At 40.6% G+C, this 20,280-nt stretch overlaps 1 protein-coding gene across 1 annotated transcript in view; it reads right to left on the bottom strand.

The window, feature by feature from the left end:
• cdk18 (cyclin dependent kinase 18) overlaps positions 1–7,274 on the bottom strand; it is a 133,111-nt gene extending 125,837 nt beyond the window's left edge. The window contains exon 1 of the mRNA XM_080462386.1: positions 6,952–7,274. The gene's annotated coding sequence lies outside the window, so the exon portion shown is untranslated. The remainder of the gene's footprint in view (positions 1–6,951) is intronic.
• Between the last annotated feature and the right edge of the window lie 13,006 nt (positions 7,275–20,280).

The following is a 20,280-nucleotide window of genomic DNA, read 5'->3' as shown; positions in this document are numbered from 1 at the left end:
CTGTGATTAAAAATCAGGGTTATTCCACCAAACATTGATTTCTGAACTCTTCCTAAGTTACAACATTAGTATTGTGTAGTTAGTACTAGTAACATTGCATCTTTTTTTGTTATTTTGACCATTTGTCATTTTCTGCAGGTAAATGCTCTAAATGACAATATTTTTATTTGGAACTTGGGAGAAATGTTGTCAGTAGTTTATAGAATGATACAAAAATTTTCATTTTACTCAAAATTATCAGTTTCTCTGATTTTACTACTTAGACAAATGTGTTTGAGTATATATACACATATACACACACACACACACACACACACACACACACATATATATATACAATGTGTTCATATTTGTAGTGACATAAATTATGATGAATCTCACTTATTATGCAACCATTTGGAACACTGTGTACATATAGCTTGTTTCCTCAAATGTAACAAGCAGCTATTTAACTGTGATAAGACATGCTATACATATCAACATTTTTAGCATTCCAAGTGTTGATGAAGTTGCACCTTAGTATCGTAGTCGCTTAGATGATTAATCTTGCAAATACTCCCCTTTTCAGTCTCTGAATACTCTGAATGTTTCATGCTGGATACAAATTTTGTAATATAATTGTCCAAAATGTCATCAATTTTGGTTTATCACAAAAAAGTTGCTTCAGATTTATATTAATGGTGCTGCAGCACGGCAAAATGATTAGAGCATGTCTTAAAATCTACTTATAGACACCAAGATCCATAAAATTGACCAACTAGACAAAAATCCCTGACTTGTTCCTCTTAACTCTTTAACTATCGACTTTTCCTTAACCCCGTGGATGACGTCACGGGGTTAAGGAAAGGTGTTAGGAGGCTTCCTAAAGGAGTTAATGAAAGGCGATCATTTTAGTGTGGCAGTCGGACAACACTTTCACTTATTGACGTCATAATAATGCTACAGCGCCGCAAGTTAGTGACGTCTGCCGTGGTGGGGGAAAGAACCACAAGTTTACGAAAATGGTCTAAAAAAAGCGCATTAGGTTTTTAGATGATTTAAAGTTGTTCGGGGCAGATTATTGCTTTGGTAACTTACATGATCTGTGTCTTTTTTCCGACATCGTCAGTTTCCTTGAACGCTCGGATGAGCGGGTCCCTTTTAAATGTTGTCGCCAAAGCTAAAGGAGGCTCAAAAGGAAGCAACGAGCCTCCTTTCCTCCTTTTCCTCGGACGGTCCTTATCATGGCCGCCACACAAAACACTTCCGGGGTTAAGGTCAAGTTGATAGATAAGGAGTTAGGAGGGACAATTCGGACGTATCCCATGTTTGGTGGGTCGATTTGGTGGCCATGTTGAAAAAATGGCCACCATCTTGGATTTTTAAATGGGCAATTAGGCAATTTGATCCAAATATCCCATGGAACAACCACAACATATTTCACGCTTTTTTAATAATTGCACGATTGTTTTGTTATCTGCCTCACTAATTTGACCTGATTCCATATTGACTGTCAGAAAGTATGTTGTGTTTGTCTAAGAATTGATCTAATCTGTTGATAAATAATTTTTCAAAAACTTGGAACTGTGGAAGCAGAGAGACAGACCTGTAATTGGTGAAATGGTGTTCATCCCCAGTCTTACACAGCGGTACTACTTTAGCTATTTTCATTTTGTGTGGAAATTTACCAGTTTGAAATGATAAATTCCAGATGTATGTTAGTGGCTCTGAAATCCCTCAATGATCATTTTAACAGTTTTAATGTCTATTCCGTTATAATCAGTTGACGGTTTGTATCTATATATATTTACAATCTATTAGTTCTTTTCCCTCTACTGCTGTGAGGAACATGGAGCTGGGATTCCTGTCTGTAATATTATCATTCCTCTCTTCAGGGATTACCTCTGCACGTTTAGGTCCGACATATACAAAGAAGTTGTTAAAACTATGAACAATTTCTTTCATCCTGTCCTTTTTTGTTTCCTGATAAATAAAGTATTGAGGATAACTTTGTTGTCTAGAATTATTTTTGATAAGACAGTTTTCTGTGTCCCATATTCCTTTGATATTATTTTTGTTGTTATGTGATACTTTACTGTAATATTCCTTTCTACATGACCTCATAATTTTTGGGTGATCAGGTGATGTCGTTGATCAATAGTCCACTCACTGTATTGTTTTCAATGTCATTGGTGAAGATGTAGGCAATCAATGTGGCCTGGTCTGGTAACCTTCGGATATAAACCCATAGTGTGCATAGTATTGATAAATTCATCCGTTGCTTTGTGCTTATTTGGATTCAGCAGATCAATGTTGTAACCACCCCAGATGAAAATAACTTTCTGATTGACTTTTGAAAACATTTCTTCCACCAGTCCTTAAATGCGTCCACATTTGAGCCTGGTGTTCTATATATACAGCTTATTAACACATCTTGCTTTTTTTTCTTTACATAATTTAATTGTTAGACATTTTAATAAGTTGTCAATAGCAGTTGTCATATTTTCCACAATCTTATAATTCAAATAATTTTCCACATATAAAGCCACTCCTCCTCCACCCTTGTTTTTTCTGTTTATACAATTAAATTCATAACCATCTATTTCAAATTCCATTCCATTCTCATCATTAATCCATGTTTCTAATATTGTGATTATTTTGAATGGTTTTATAAAATAGCCTTTGATGTTACTGTAGTTTGCGTAAAGGCTCCTACGATTGAAATGAATCATTGACATTTTACCATCCATGTTCACTTGGTGGTTGTATTTTTCATCTGTATAATAGCAGCAGTTGTCATTGATATTATAGAATAAATTATTGTCCGGGACTAAAATTATTGTCCGGGTCAAAATTCATTGTGCGCTGATGCGAATTGCTAAATACTGACCTCCAAAGTGCTGCAGGGAGCAAAGAGCCTCCAACTTCAGCAGACTGTATAGTGACATAGATTGATTGAAGATTTAGATTAAAGGCTTCAAATGTATCTTAATATGCATATTCTAATCCAGTGACAATGGTTTGACTGTTTTCAGAAGATTTTCAATTATCAGACTAATCATATATTCTTAATTAAGATAGCAGAGAAACTCCACAGTCGACAGATAATTTAGTCACCAGGAGTATTCTTGGAGATTTAAAAGTAAAGTCATTGCATCAAACACTAAAAAAAGACATGACTGTACTATAAAAGACAGAATTGTGTTGAACTATTTAACCTTTAAGTGTTTGAGTACAGCAGCTACCACAGCGTCACAGTGCAGTATAAAAGACAAATGCTCTCCATTTGATGTGTTTGACCACTGTTTTCATGTGTTTGCTTATGTCTGAGTGGTGTTTAGCGCTGCTGCTGGGGCTATTGTCGAATACAGCCGGGGCTATCTTCACATTATCATGGCTGAGTGGGCTGCATGCTGAATCAGGGACTCAATAATAAGCTGCTTATGTAAACATTACTATTGTGCCTCAGCAGGAGTATAAGGCACAAAAAATAAAAAAGATTGCTTTTATAAACGCCAAATCAAAGCGAATAAGCTGCCCTCTGAGGCGAAGGGCTAACCGTGTTAAAAATGGAGCTATTCTCATCATGTGAGGCATTTACACAGCCACTCTGTGTCATCAAGTCATGTGAATCTGGAACAAACAGATGCAAGACTTAGCATTGAAGCTAAGCATGTTAGCATCATACAAACAGTTATTCAATAATAAACACCGTCAAGTCATTTTCAAAAATTAAAATTCACAGTTTTGTGAACTGTCTGAGGGACCTTTCACATATGAATAGTCGGGTACTCGGTTCACTTGGGGGGGGGGGGGGGGGGGGGGGGGGGGGGTTGCACCTTCATTTGGTTATGTTTGCATTCACATTGACCAGAGAGGAAGTAAAGAAGAAACACGGCCCACGAATTGGTTCAGATTGGTGGTTGGACGTGCCGCCGCTTGAGCCAGTGGTGGCTAGGTTAATTGACCTGTGGCTAATGGGTAGCCACAAGCAAACGTGATATATAGTCTTCAGACCAGATTTGAATGAACGCCTTTCTCACTACTTCTTCCTCTCTACTTTTTCCTCACTACTCCAACTTTTTCTTTTAGCGTCTGCTTTTTCTGATTGGCATGGTTAGCCTTGATTGTTTGATACCCAAAATACATTATCCTCTATGTCACATCCTCTCATCCGGCCCGCTAGAAAGTCTGCAGACACGAGAACCGAGACCAATGCTTTGAAGGGGACCAGAGTTCTCTTGTTTGATGTAGATCAGAGGTCAGGCAAAAAAATATTTAGAATCACTCAACAACCACATGAAATCAACAATATTAACCTGCACCAACGACGTGAAGCCAACACTTCAGATATGAACCTTCACCAACCATGCTGTTGCTACTAGTTAGCCATGCTCAGGCTAGTTTAAGATGAAAACACAGCTCGGCACCACAGAGACCTCAAAGATCTGCTTCGCTTCACTTCTTAAAGGTTGAAAGGATCCTGGAAGTTACTGGAAGAGTTCGTTTACACGGTGCAGGGACAATGCCAGATACTAACTTCCAGAATACTGCTGGGGGTCAAAGAGCCTCTGACTTCATTTTAAAATCTGATAAGTGTTGATAGCTGTCTGTCTCTGGGGGTGGGGGTTGCTCTAAAACAAGGGTATGAAATTTCTGGTCCTCTAATGTTCTGGCTCATTGTTGTGACTTGCCGTCAAAAAGTAGGCACATTTTGTGTTATTATTATTCTTTACCAATAACATGCCGTGAATATCAGTATTGGGGGGGCAGAGTCATCAATGCCTACATCAACGGCTGATACGTATCGTGACGAGCGATACGTAGTATTGACAAATGAAACTTTGCTTTTCCCTTAATACCAACTGCAACCAACAAAGGCTTTTATATTTACATAACAAACAGGAACACCATGGCAGGACAACATGACACTCAAAACCCTCGGCTGGCAAGTGTTAATCTAATAAAATCTAAATCGTAATACACCATCAAAGAAACTTAAACAATTATTCAATAGCAGTCTCCATACTCTCCCAACAAGATATATCTCATGACATGGCAGCGCATTCGCTGTTTATGTTGGAAACACGGAGAAAGTGAAAGCAACTCTGACGGCAGGGCGGTCTGCGGTACTGAAATCACTTTTGCGGTACATCTGCACCCCAAATTGACATGAAAGTACGAACAATGTTCTGACCTTTCCTTTGCTATAGGTCTGGTAGCTCAGGTGTTGGTCTCCCATCTTTTAAAAGCTGGTGTTTTTCCTCCAAAAAAAGTTGGGAAAATGTCTTTATCGTCTCTCGTGCTGTCATCCTGCCTGTTAACCCACCAACTAGCTAGAGAGCGTAGAGAGCGTAGCAGCGCTGTATCAATTAACTCATGGAACTGACTCCACATGCGCAAACACACCCATACACTGGATATGACCAGCAAAGTCAGAACAGCAGACACACACACACACACACACCCACACACACACACACACACACACACACACACACACACACACACACACACACACACACACACACACACACACACACACACACACACACACACACACACACACACACACAGTGATAGGTAAACAGTGCAGTGTTTGTGGTGGTTATAGGTCTCCTGTGTCAGCAAGCAAACGCTTCATCATTGTCGGGTTACATGTGCGTACTAATGCATGTTGCACATCAGAGAAGACAGGAGGGGGTCTGGAGGTCTGGGGGTCTCTGGGTCACTGGTTCTGGGGGTCAGTGGGACTCTTGTTCTAAAAAAAAAAAAGTATAATAATAACAGATTTGAGATTCAAAATAAATCTGTTATTATAATAATAACAGATTTTATTTAAAATCAAAGGGCTTTATAAAACAAGTGCAGCTTGAAAGATATGTGGAAAAAACAGGTCTCTGGGTCTGTGTCTGTCTCTGTCTATTAATCTGGGGGTTTGGGGTCTATGGGTCTGGTAGTTTGGGGGTCTGTAGGTCTGGAGGTATCTGGCACCCCTTTTCCACCAAGAAGAAATAGTTGCTCATTCAGTGCTGGTGCTCATGCCAGTGCTTATTTGGTTCAAATCTTGCACCGCCTAAGAGCCAGTGAAGCCACTTAAGAACCTAGTCACTTCATCATTGTAAAACATCAGTCGGTTCCACAGCAACGATAGAGGAAACATCAGTCCGTTCCATAGTAATGATAGAGAAAACCTCAGTATGTTACACAGCAACGATAGAGGATCTCACTGTGCACAAGTTCACTGCTGCTTTATTTTACCGTCCACCATAAGAAAGCCAAAAATGTGCTCTATAGACACACGAGGCTGTTGTTTTAAAGATGGCAGTTCGGCCTTATCACCGGTGTCATCGGTCACTGTAACCCTGCCCCCAGCCGCTGACATATCTGTGCTTCACTCTGAACCAGCAAAGAGTTGGTGCTCACCAAGCACCAGTTCTGAAAGCCTGGACCTGGAAACTCAAAGAACTTATGCTACATACTAAAATTGTATAAACTGAGGGTCTGGGACTCTGAGGGTCTAAAGAAGTCATGGTCTGGGACTAGATGCGAAATTTCAGATCTTCCCGCAGCAAAATCAACAGTTTGGAGAGATGTGAGAAAGTTGAGAAGAATCGAGGACAGGTTGTGTCCCTGCTGGTTGCACAACACCTGGTGTGAGTGTGGAGGAATGACTTTGTTTCTGTGACAAACAGCTCTCGCACCCTCTTACCCAGGAAACACATGCACATCCTCTGATTGAATCTGAGCAGTTCTTTACATACAGACGGTTGCTAAAGATCAACACCAAGATGAAGCAGCAGAGTAACTAATGTGGCCAATTACGTATCAGCCTCCAGCCGAGCGCTGGACTCCTTGAGATATCCAGCGAGCTGACAGGGGCTTCTAATGAAATTCCATCTTGAAGTCAGTGTGTGACTTCTGACCCCTCATCAAGAGTGGGTTGCATGCAGATGGATGGAGCTTACTTACTTCATAGAGGTGCCAAGGTCATTTGGTTCTCACTGAACGGATCGATTGGATGTGAGGAGGTTGGTATGGAGGGGGGAGGGAATTCCTGCCTCAGGTTTCCCCCCCAGGTCTCAGAGAGGTAAATCCACAACACGCTCTGTTACACTGCTGTAAAGAGGGGAATGGTATAGGAGGGCGGGGGGTGATGGAGGAGAAGAGATGGACAGGCCAGTCCAAGCGAGGTGGCGTGATGGCGTGATGGCGTGATGGCTCACCCTCCCTCCTCACGCCTCGCTGCAGAGACAACAAGGGCAGGCTCCATGGAGAGAAGACGCAGGACTACAGAGGAGACGGCTCGAGGAAGGGCTTTATAAACAGCCCCCTCCCCCTTCCAACACCAGCCTCCCACTCTGACCCGCCTCCGTTGTTATGGCAATCACCAATGGGAACACTTCTTGATGCAAGACTCCGCCTCTCTCTCCTTTGGCCTCCTCTTTCTATTCCTACTCTCTCTGTTTGAGCCAGCCTCTGGTGTTCTCTCTCTCTCTCTCTCTCTCTCTCTCTCTCTCTCTCTCTCTCTCTCTCTCTCTCTCTCTCTCTCACACACACACACACACACACACACACACACACACACACACACACACACACACACACACACACACACACACACACACACACACACACACACACAAACACAAACACTGGCAGGTCCCTGAAAGCATGTGTTTGTTTGAATGTGTGTGAAAGAATGTGTGCCAAAGTATAGACTCATTTGTGAGTCGAAACACGAGCAGCGATGTCACTCCATATGTTGGTGCACAATTGCAAGCATGTGTGTGTGTGTGTGTGTGTGTGTGTGTGAGAGAGAGAGAGAGAGGAGAGAGAGAGAGAGAGAGAAACAGAAAGAGAGACTGTAAATCTGTATTCCTCATGTAGTGAGAGAGTTTACAGTAGTGAAGCATCAGTGCAGGCTCCAGCTGACTCATGTTTACTCTCAGTAAGTTACAGTTTCATGTAGGATTAAGTTACGGCATGCAGGATGGAACCAGTACGTCACGTGCAACAACAGAGACGCACCTCTCATCCCACTCTTAAAGAGTACACCTTCTACTCAGCAGTGCACCAATCCTATTCACGGTTAGATTACTTTCTGGTGAGTAAATCAGTGATTAAAGACACCTTGGATACACAGATTCACCCCATTACTATCAGTGACCATGCACCGGTCACTATGACAGTCACTAATAGAACAATCACCCCTCCTATCAGACAATGGAGATTTAACACACCACTGCTCAAGGATCCAGACTTCCTCACATTCTTTAAAAAACAATGGACAATCTTTTTAGAAACAAATGACCTGCCTAGTGTCTCTCCCTGTGTCCTCTGGGAAACGGCTGAAATTGTCAATAGAGGCAAAATCATTTTATAATCCTCATACAAGACCAAAAGGGAAAAAATAAAGGAAAAAGAATTGGAAGATTAAATAAGCCATGGACGACCACTTATTGAGTTAAGAAAATTAAAAATGGACTTAAATACAATAATTGAACAAAATACAATTTCAACTGCAGAGACTACGCTTGGAGAACTTTGAACATGGTAATAAATCCAACCAATTCCTAGCCAATCAGTTAAAACAAAATAAAGAAAAATGTACAATCTCCTCAGTTAAAACTCAAAATGGTAAAATAATTTTAGACCATTTTAGAAATAAATAATACTTTTAAAGAATTCTATAAAAAACTATTAATTGAAGTGAACTGTGATTTACTCATTAACAACTCCCCAAATAATTGTTAATTACTTAAACTTAGTAATTTATCACAAATTATTTATTAATTAAAAATTATTAATTTGAATACATTTGGTTATTTATTCATTAATAATTAAAAGAGGACACCACCGGAAAATCCGCCGAATTGCCAAAATATCAGTCTCGTTTGAAAAAGGATTTATTTAAGTTTGTCAATATTTCTGTGCAAATTATAACAATCTTAAATAAAAAGGGAAGGTGTGAGATCCATGCACAGACTGTTACAAACCAGTCAATGTCAACAATAATCACCAATTCATTTCACAGCGGTTATTAACATCCATCCATCCATTAATTTTCTCCCGCTTATCTATTTCCGGGTCGAGGGGGCAGCAGTCTGAGTTATGTCACCCAGATCACATTGCACCTATTAAGGACCTTTCCACGGGAAGGTGGCGCCTGGCGTGGGACACAAACCCACTACCCTGAGATTGTGAGTCTCATGCTCAACCAACTGAGCTTTCCGGGGGTTGGGGTTATTATTTATAAACCAACGCATGCGTGGGGGGTGTCTCGCAGTGCCAAAGATGGTGGACGTGTGATGATACTGAGCAACTGTGTCGGCCTGGTATTGAGTGCACGAGTTTTAACTGGATGTCGGAACATGCAGTAAAACTCAGGCGGCCGTATGGACGTATCCGACAGCAGCATATAGGTGTTTAATTGCTTCGTGCGAATGTGTGTGTGAGCGTTCTTGTCTAATCTAGATCACTAAGATCACTTCCGATTTCCTGCTTGCTTCACTCAAAGATCAGAGTAGCTTTTGGAGCTCGAAAAGCTGGTTTTATGCGTGTTCACGAGCGTACACAAACAGACGGCAAGTTACAGGTCACATCTGTTGGATTTAGGTCAGGGGTATCGGCACGTGATTTTTAGGTCTTGATAAGATGAACAGAGGAGTTTTGGTTTCATCTCTCTACGACGTTCCTACGGGCCGTGGTGGCTGTTTTAGTGTTTCTAGGTGGCGCTAGAGAGTACAATTTCGCACTCTGAAGGTTAATTTTTACATTTTCTTATATTTTTCACCAGTCTTGATGAGTGTGCTAAATCTGGTGAGCATTTAAGCATGTTTATTGTGTCAAATTTGGGCCCAAATCCGCGTGAGCAGTGGAAAAAACAATAATTAAAGCTTTAATCATCATTATTATCATTATTGTTATTACTGTTGTTGTTATTGTTATATTTTTTATTGACAAAACACAAGTCACAAAAGTAAGAAACGGAATACAAATTGAGTAAATAGAAATTCGCCAAACTTTTGAAAATATTACCCCTCATTATCTATTATAATATACTGTATACTGCAGGTTATAGACATCTGATTTACGGTGGTATAAAATAAAATAATAGAAAAAACTGATGTGAATAGCACTAAGAATGTTTTTGTTTAGGGTCTTTGGGAAGAAAATGAAAAATAAAAATGAAAAGTATGTTACCATATAAGAATGTGCACATTTGGAATTAAAATATGGATTTAATTCAGTGTTCATGTAAACAGAATAATCTGATCCTTTGATCAGAAAGAATTTAATCTGATTGACAAAAAAGTGACCATGTATGCAACTATTTACCCGTGAATTGCTTCCAGTGGATAGATGGAGTGCCTTGCATGACCGCTGCCACCATTGGTGTGTGTGTGAAATGGTAAATGTGAATGTTATTAACAGTGGAAAGCAATAGACAGGTGGAATCCATTTGGCCATTTTGATGAGGACCTTTGGCTGAGGGGAGAAAGAGGTTTATGACTGAATCCCGTTGACTCGATTCAGTTTGCCTTGAGAGGACTTCAACAACGTCTTCACAAACTGCTGCTGACAGAACAAAACCATTTTGCAATGATGACACTCGACTTGGAGGACAACTACCTATGAAAAGGAGGCTGATACCTCAGAGGAACGATTCTCAGCTGGTGGGATGAGACTGTGGAATAAGTCACAGACACATTTTCAGTATGCTTTGGCAAAATAGAGATAATATAAAAATCTAAATGTCTACTAACACTCTTAAGGCCTCTTCATACTCCATAAGAACAAGACAAAAGTTCGGCAGTGCGGGGTCCTGTCGAACAAAATGACGTCATTTTCTTCTGCCAGCTCCTTCTGGCCGAACAAATTTGTTTCGGCTGTGCCAACCGCCCTGGCCGAACTATGTAGGAGCCGCACTGCCGAAACTTCTGCACTGCCGTGTGCTGCACATGCGTGTTCTAGTTCGCTCATGACTATCGATCATATTTTAATCATATTTAGCTTGTTACAGCGCTACTGTACGAGCGCCGCAGCTCGTTAAAATGTCGGAGTGTAGGCTGACGTGATGCACCTGAACACATCACGAACAGCTGTCAGCTCCTGTAGTTAAAACTGGACTAACATCGCGCTCGGACAAAAACTTTTTTATAACTGAAAAAGTTCAGAGAAATGTATTTCTGAAAGCACTGGAGGCCAGAAATAAACTGTGCTGTTGAAAAGTTTAAACGCCGCTTCACAGACTTGTGCCTGCTGCGAGGGGGCGTGGCCTGCGAGTTCGGCAGCTTCTTATCGGAGTATGAACAGTCCTGCCGAAAAAGCTTTTTTTTTCTGCTGCTGGCTGACGTCACTGCCGAATTTTCTTCTTGTTCTTATGGGTTCAAAAGGGAGTATGCAGGGGCCTTTAGCGATCAGCGGTAACAACACCTTGGAATTTGATTTAACATGTCTCGTCACCTCAGGAGAGATCAATTTAACTTCAAATTTATTCATAAAAATCTATTATTTTTTTGTTTAAAAAGGTGGAAGTTCTGTTTTTGACTGTTTTTTTAAAGTCATCATGAAAAGTGTAGCAGGTTGTTTTTTATTGTTGAATTTTCTAATGCCATCGTCTTCATGATGACCCTTTTCCATTTTCCACTTTAACTGTCATGTGAAGCACTTGCCTTGTGTCTGAATGGTGCTGTAGAAACAAACATGCCTTACTGAGTTGAAAATATTGTGCAGTTGTTCCAAAAACAGGATTGAAATACCAGCCCTCTTCTTTAAAATGCAGCTGTTGTCCCTTTACCTAAAAAGCATGTGTACCTCATTCTGTAATGAGGCATGTGTTTGCTCACATTATCAATACGAGTCCATTTTCATAATAAATTATGCAGCCCTGGCTTTCAAGACTGGGAGATAAAAGGAGAGTGGATGCCGAGGGCAGTAAGACGGACAGATGGTTACAAAGAAAGAACAGCGAGCTGAATAAATAGAGGAGCTCTGTCGTGTGGATTCACTGCAGTAAAGGTGCTGCTGGGTTTCAACAAATACAATCTGCACTTTCTGGGGATGTTCGTATAAACAGAATTATTCAAATAATTATTGCAACGTAAAGAAACATCAGACAGTACAAACAGTACATATGACTAGAACCACATCAGAACAGTTGAAAGAAATGATGGACATGCTGGCAGCAGCCAACATTTATGAGGGAGATTACGGTATTTTCATGATTATAAGTGTTAGGATTTATGGTTGGTTATTAGCGTTAAATTACTGTAAAAGACAGATTACTGAAAGTAAAAAATCACTGGAAGTAATTTATGAAAAATTGTATTTATTAATGCAAGTAAACTCTCATTTACTCATGTTGGGATTTATGGTTGGTTATTAGCGTATAATTACTGTAAGTAATAGATTACTAAAAGTAATAAATCACTGGAAATAATTGGTGAACAATTGAAATTATTAATGGAAGTAAATGGTCATTTATTCATTAACAACTCCTAAAGTAATTGAGTAATTACTTAAAAAAGAAAAAATGAATAAATTATCAAAAATATTTTATTAATAATTTTTTTTATTAATTTGCATAAATTTGTTATTTATGTATTAATAATAAATCGGGGCACCACCAGATAAACTGGAAATAGTCAATACCAAAATATCAGTCTTGTTTGTAAAAAGTTTATTTAAGTTAGTTGATATTTCTGCATAAAATATAACAATCTTAAATAGAATGGAAGGTGTGAGATCCGAGCACAGACTGTTACAAACCAGTGAATTGTCAACAATAAATACACAATAATCACCAAGAAGCGTACAATTCAGCTAACAGGCCTTTATTAATAAAAATGTATTAATTCATAAATAATTCTGAAATCATCTCATAAATCAACACATTCAAATAGCAAATGACATCTAACACGGAGATCTAATCTATTAAACAGCAAACACTATGTACAAAGAGTGTGTGTGTGTGTGTGTGTGTGTGTGTGTGTGTGTGTGTCTGTGTCTGTGTGTGTGTGCATGGTCTGGAGTGACGAGGGGGTGTAATGACCTCGAACGTCCACCAGGTGGAGGCAGACGTCAGCGGGTCAATGCGGTGACTGTGACGACCACTGGGGGCGTGCGGCGGCGCGCAGAGGGAGAGCGCAATAACCTGATGTGTCCACCGGGTGGATGTCAAGAGGGATTGCGATGACCCACGCGACCACTAGAGGCGTTTGACTCGCTCTTTCTGGGGACGCGGTGGTTGCTTAGCGACCAGATAAACAAGACGTCCGTCGAGCACGCATGCGCGAGGGTGGTCTCGGAGCGAGGCAGTCTACCGAGGGCGTAACGAACGGGTGGTTCCGTTGGCCCGGTTCTGAGTTCTGAGTCCTAAGTGGAGGTCGGGACCTGCAGTTAGGACTCCTGTGACTGAGGCAGATCTGCTCTTGCAGCAGCTAGCACATAGTTGTTACATGCAGTTATATGTGTGACCTTATCTCGATCTGATAAGGGGGGCGCGTTGCTGCGGGTTAGTGAAATAGGGGGAGAGAATGAGAGAGGATGAAGACAAGAGAATAACAGAGAATTCTGCGCGGCTCGGTTCTGAACCCTGGTTCCTCCACACAGAGCTCCCAGTGGGCCTGGAGCTCACTTGGACCTCAGATGTCTCTGGCCGCGGACGAGTCGGCGGATAACAGCGATGTTGCGCACTTGTGCCTCTACGTGCGATTTTTTGATGGGGAACGTTTTCACGAGGATCTGCTTGGACTAATCCCCATGGAAGGACACACTACCGGTGACATTCTTTTCTCCAAAATTGTCTCGTTCTTTGAGGAGAACAACTTGGATTTGTCGCGGATCAACCTGTTGGTGACGGATGGTGCGCCCTCTATGGCCGGCAGGCACCGCGGGCTGGCCGCCAGAATGGCCGCTGCGGCTCCGCAGATCAGAGCGCTACATTGCCTCATCCACCAAAGCGTCCTGTGCGCTAAACTCAGTGGTGAGTTAAAAGAGACCATGGATTCTGTCATGGCAATCATCAACTTTATCCGTTGTACATCCAGCTTAAAACACCGCCTTTTCCGCAAACTGTTGACGGACACGTCTGCTGAATATAAAGATTTGCTTGTTCACAATGACATTAGATGGCTGAGCAAAGGTAATGCATTGAAACGTTTCTGTGAACTAAGGGAGGATATTCTGATGTTTCTGCGAACTTCAACATTACAAAAAGCTGGCAAGTTTCTGTCTCTGATGGAAAATGAGGAGTTTAATGCGGCTGTTTGCTTTCTGAGCGACATTTTCCATCATTTAAACCAACTAAACATGGAGCTGCAGGGCAGAGAGAAGACAGTAGCAGAGCTTGTTGAGAAACTTCATGCATTCCAAAGAAAGCTCTCCCTCTTCTCTGCTGATCTTTGTCCTGGGAGGATGCTTCACTTCCCCACATTGAGGAAATCTGGTCTGAAAAGTACCAAGGTGATGTCAGGATTTATAGAGTCATTGAAAAGCAACTTTGCCAGTAGGTTTGATGACTTCAACATCGCCACTGAAGTTATGAGATTTGTGAAGGACCCTTTCTGTGTCAATGTGGAGTCAGACTTTGCATTGAGAGGAAAGGAGCTGGTATCATCATTGGATGAGGCGTCTTTACAACTGGAACTCATTGACATTCAGTCATCAGATGACTTGCAACAGTCATTTCAGAAGGCAGGTTTTGAAAAATTCTGGACCTGTGAAGTCAGCCAAGAGAAATTTCCACACTCAAGGGATCTTGCACTTTTTCTTTTGACAATGTTTGGTTCAACATACACTTGTGAGTCGTCATTCTCACATATGAATGCAATTAAAACTCATGACCGCATGTCCCTTACTGACCAGCATCTGCAAAACTGCCTGCGCATTGCCTTGACAACCTATACACCTGACTTCACTGGTCTTGCGAGGTCAAAAAAATGCCATTTTTCCCATTAGATGGCAAATCTTTTCGTGTTGTATGTAAGTGATCAGTCAAGCAAGCAATGAGTATTGTTTTATGTTAACTGTTTGGCTCAGCTGGACTGAAATTTGGGGTGTCTGATGCAATTCCATCAAAGAAAATGTAGTGAAAAGCCCTCAGCAGAGGAACTGCTGAACACTGGCATTGTAGAGAGGCCAACTGAGGGACGGTCACAGTGATTATTCTGTCTTCAAATAGATGATGGTTATATGTTATTTGAATCCTTTTGTCTTGATAAAGTATCTTGCACTTTTATTTTGTTATAATTATATTTGGAGGCATACTATGCACTTTTGTTTTGGATTTGTTGGTGCACTAGGAGGTTGTTTGCCTGTTTGATTAATTAAATTCTAAATGACTGATTTGGTGCTTCAGTTTGAAATACCATGCACTGCTGTGTTGCTGCAGTTCTCTTTATTTTGCACTTTGTTACTTTTGTTGTTATTTTTGGTGGAGATACATTTGATGTTGCCTGTTAATCAAATGACTGGAACCATAAATATTGAGGATAGCGACCTGTAAAGTTGTGTTGGTACAGTTATGTTCAATAAAGTGATGTTTACTGTTGGTTAATTGTTTTTCTCTAATTGCCTGTTAATATGGCCTGGATATTGCTCGCCTGGTCAGATTTTTTAATATTTAAACAAGCAATTTAAGTGTCACAATGGCAGTATGTGTCAGTGTAGCACAAAGTACATTGTTAAATACTTGCAAAATACAATACATTGATTTCTTCAATATGTTGTAATTTTTTCTTTATTTGTTACTGTAATTACTCATTTTGTCCGGCCCCTTACTTTTCATCAGTTTCATGAACTGGCCCCGATTCCAAATTAATTGAATAGCCCTGTGCTAGTAGATCCACACAATATGTCTGAACCTCCAGTTTCACACCATATAGTAAACGATCTACTAGGCTATGTCTACTGTGTAGACATACACAATCTAGTAGAGGATAACTACTGTATGTCTATGTATTAGATCATTCTGTGTTGAATATCCCCTCAATAAAAGCACCAACACAAAATAAAAGCACAGCATTCCCTGCAGACCGAGAGGAGTTCCTCCTCGTATGTCACTTCCACATTCCTCTCCAGTCTCCGACCTCCCAGAGAGGGTTAACTTGTCAACAGCGTATAATTTGAAAAAGTGTAAATTCCAGGGGGCATCTAATAAAGGCAAATACACATTTGACTGTTCTTTTTTAAGGGAAAAAATTCTAATTCAAGTTTCATGTTTGGAAACAATAACATTGTTCCTTTTGGTGCAGAAGACTGTGTAAGACTATATTTTTTCCCCTTAAAAAAATACTCAGGAATCTTTAGGAGATATTCTCACCCCTAGTAATCTACCTGTTAATTCTCCTTTAAAAAAAAAAAAAAAAAAAAAATATATATATATATATATATATATATATGTATATATATGTATATAAAGAAAAAAAAATCGATAAGAGAATCGATAAAGAATTGAATTGTTAAACAGAATTGAAAATGGAATCGGAATCAGAAAAAGCTTATCAATTTCCATCCCTAGAAATGACTATATCGAAACATATGGTAGTTCATCAATTATTATGTCTCATTCTTTGAGCCTATGATGTTGTAGTATTAAGAAGACACTTATCAAAAAGAGCAATATAAACGGGCCAGACTGTACCATTTCATTTGTGCAGACCACCGGACATGTAAAGAGTAGAAAGCCTCTCAGGAGTTTGGACAGTGCAGTGTACATGCAGCTTGTGTCCAGCAGGGGGCAGGCTCTACCAGAGCAGCTCTCAGAAATTAAACCAGGCTGCTCTGGTTCCCATGTTGGCGTCACTCCTCTCACACTTGCTCAGGGAAGGAAACAAGCTGAAACGATTAATCTATTTATTTATTTATTTTTGTAGGAATTGTGAAATAGTTTTGCTGATGATGGAAAAATCACAGTCTCAAAAGGATTAAAGCCATTAAAGTATAAAAAGAGGTGACAGGTGTTCGCAACCCGAACTTCTGCACCTCCCCAGGCATACTATATGGCTGTGTATGAATTTCCTTTTACCCAACAATGAAGGGACAGATGGATGATTTAACCCCTTATAGCGCAAATTCCCTCAAATTTTAACACAGTATTGTGATTACATGACTTTAAAGTCTGTGTAGATAAATAGTCTCATGTGACATGTTTCTGTACTGTATTTTCTGGACCAAAAGCTGCAGTTTTGTTTAGTTGTTCGGCTGATCATACGCCTTATAATAAGAAGTGACTTTCATTTAAATAGAGTAAATGCCATCTGTGACAACTAGTTGTCAGTGTAGGACAACAGAAAGCTGCTACAGTGCCACATAAAAACCTCCATTACTACTGTATTTGACTGACAGACCAAGAAAAATGGCAAAATAAAAATAAAAAGGTACACAGAGATCAATCAGCTCTAAACATTAACAATGGAATACATGGACGTTCTAGTGGACAGATAACCAAGGTGGATTGTTATTACGGTGACTTTCAAAATAAAATAACCTGTCAGGTCTCATGTAACCCAGATGTTATTGTATTAATAAAGTTCAAAAGATATGTTACTGTTTTAAAAAGGTTAAAAAAACAAATAAGTTAAATACATTATGGAAATATGGTTAAAATTCATGTTCAATTGTATTCTAAAAAAGGTTTTAATCTGCTAAAATATCTGAGTATAACTTAAAAAACGAAATAAAGTATCAAATGCTTTAATTGTATTTTATTTTGTTTTATTGTGTAGAGCAAAAGGAAGTGCCATGTTTGTATATCCCTGCTGCCAGTCATTTGCTGTATTAGATTGACAGGAGTGAAAACCAGAAGTGAGATGTACAGGAGGGATGATTTCGCTTGACAGGGCAGATGCAGGTAATAGATCGTTTGCAACTGACGTCAGATTTCCCATGATCCGTTCCGATTCGCTTGGTTCCGCCATCTTTTATGTATACAGCTGCATAAGAACATATCTTCAATATCAGATTCATGTGATTTTTCCCAAATTTATCAAGGATTGAATATTCCAGATAAAGCTAGGTATCGCAGTAAGAAAGAGTTTGGTGGGGTTGACCCCTACAGCAATTTGTTAAAATTTGAGGACGATGTTGGCATTGTCCTCAAATGTAGGCACGATCTCTGTGTAAATTAGTCCACAGCCTCTCGCCTCACAGCCAAAAGGTCCCAGTTAAAAAAGAAAATCTGAAAAAAAAAGGGTCCTCGTGCAAATCTCGGCAGGAGCCTTTCTGTATGGAGTTTTCATGTTTTCTCCGTGCGTGCAGTTTTCCTCCGGTACCGCGGTTTACTCCAAAAGTCAATACAACCTGCACCGTGACTCGCTGAGCTACATCCCCGGCCTCCATCACCTCCCTAGAGCGCTACGCTGTGTGGCTGCTGAAGACGGTTCAATTGGTGAAGAAATTTCCCGTCAGAGGACTAATGAGGGACCTTTAATAAATTCAATCTGTCCCTTGCAGTCAATGTCTGCTCCAACGAGCCAACAGTGTAGACATATGCTAGTACTCGTTCACTATGGTAATGGTAAACAGACTAACTTATAGAGCGCCTTTTCACTGACAACAGCCCCAAAGTGCTTTAAATAGCTCATCACATGACCCCATTGACACACACATTCACACACCATTGGAGGCTGCAGCCCTGCAAGTTGCTGTCACTCCAATGGGGGCAGTTTGGCATTCAGTGTCTTGCCCAAGGACACTTCGCGTGTAGGCAGGCAGAGATGGCAGAGATGGGAATCGAACCTTCCGATTGGGAGACGACCGCTCTCTCAACTGAGCTATGCCGCTCTAACCTTATGTGTAGACAGCCTCCAGTCTACACCATTGTGTAAACAATCTACTAGCATATGTCTACTGTGTAGACACACAATCTATAGGAGGTCTACTACTGTATGTCTATGTATTAGATCATTCTGTGTTGAAAATCCCATCAAAAGAGCACCAACACAATATGAAATGAAACATTGTTGCAAGCAGAATTGTTAGAACACCCGGCAACTGCACACATAACTCTCATTTCACGCCTTCCTCAACAGTTACCGGTGTGATGTAAATACAAGTTGTCATAAAATATGGCAGCCACTCACGAATCAGAGAGGATCAGAGAGGAATTTGTGATATCAGTGCAAATGATCTATAGTGAATACTTATGCGCTGCTGTCTGAGTAATTAAGTGAGTTTTCTTGATCGTTAACCCGATGGCCGGTGATGGACGCTCATTTCATGCAGGTTAGATTACATGTAGACATGTTTCAGCTCGAAGTTTGTCCTGCAGTAACTTGTTTGTGGAACTTTGAAACAGTTTCGCATTATTAGCATTTGCTGAGTGGCTGTCACACAAGGACTAGTTCGCTGACTTAGCGAACTAGAGAGACTTTTTCTTCTTCAATGATCCGGCCTGGAGGTGAAGATTGGTCACTCGTGAAGTGCTAGGTGCTTTGGATTACATATTTGCTCTGGACATCACCTGACTAAGCCTGGATCGGCAGACGAGCCGCCATCTTTAGACACGGTTTGGCCTTTCCTGCTCACGTGGATTTGGGCTAGCATCCCTACGTACTGGATTAATAAACCAGGTACCCCTTTTATTTTGGTTTTACGCATTGAGTGAAGTGGCCACAAAGTTTTGGGCCTCACCTCCCACAAGCATTGTTCAGGCCTGCAACTTTAAGGTTTTATAGTCAAATAAGCCGGCTGTTGTGAGTGTGTGTGATTGTTGAGTGGGCCCCTCACATAGTATATTTTCACATAGTTTTACAGTGCAAAACGTTAAAGCAAATGTATTTGAGTTTAAGAAATGTGTATATAGTTGGTATACATGTTCATTAAATTTGAAGTTTGAATTTAACTTGAAGTTCATTTTGAAGTTCATTTTGCCTTGTTGTGTGTGTGTGCGTGTGTGTGTGTGTGTGTGTGTGTGTGTGTGTGTGTGTGTGTGTGTGTGTGTGTGTGTGTGTGTGTGTGTGTGCGTGAGCAGGGGTCGATCTTAATGCCAGTCCGCCAGTCCGAGACTAGTACATATTTCTACGGACTACTACACAATTCCGATGGCTTGTCCGTGAGACTAGTGCAAAATTAGAAATTTCCGATCCAAACTGCAGAGATTTCCGATCCATGACGCCTCGTCTGCTTCACTGTTGCTGAAATGACTCCACAAGTGTTTCCCTGCTGCTGCTCTGCTCACTGGCTGCAAACTGTGGACTGGATTTCCTGAAGGGAGGCGGGTCTCAATGAGACGTGGAGTAATGAGTCAGGGAATCCATTCCACAGTTTGCAGCCAGCGAGCAGGCTAGGGAAGTA

Source organism: Lipophrys pholis, assembly GCF_963383615.2.
Source record: "Lipophrys pholis genome assembly, chromosome: 4".
NCBI classification, from domain to species: Eukaryota; Metazoa; Chordata; class Actinopteri; order Blenniiformes; family Blenniidae; genus Lipophrys; species Lipophrys pholis.
The sequence above is the reverse complement of the archived record's forward strand: the minus strand, read 5'-3'. Positions and strand labels throughout refer to the sequence as shown.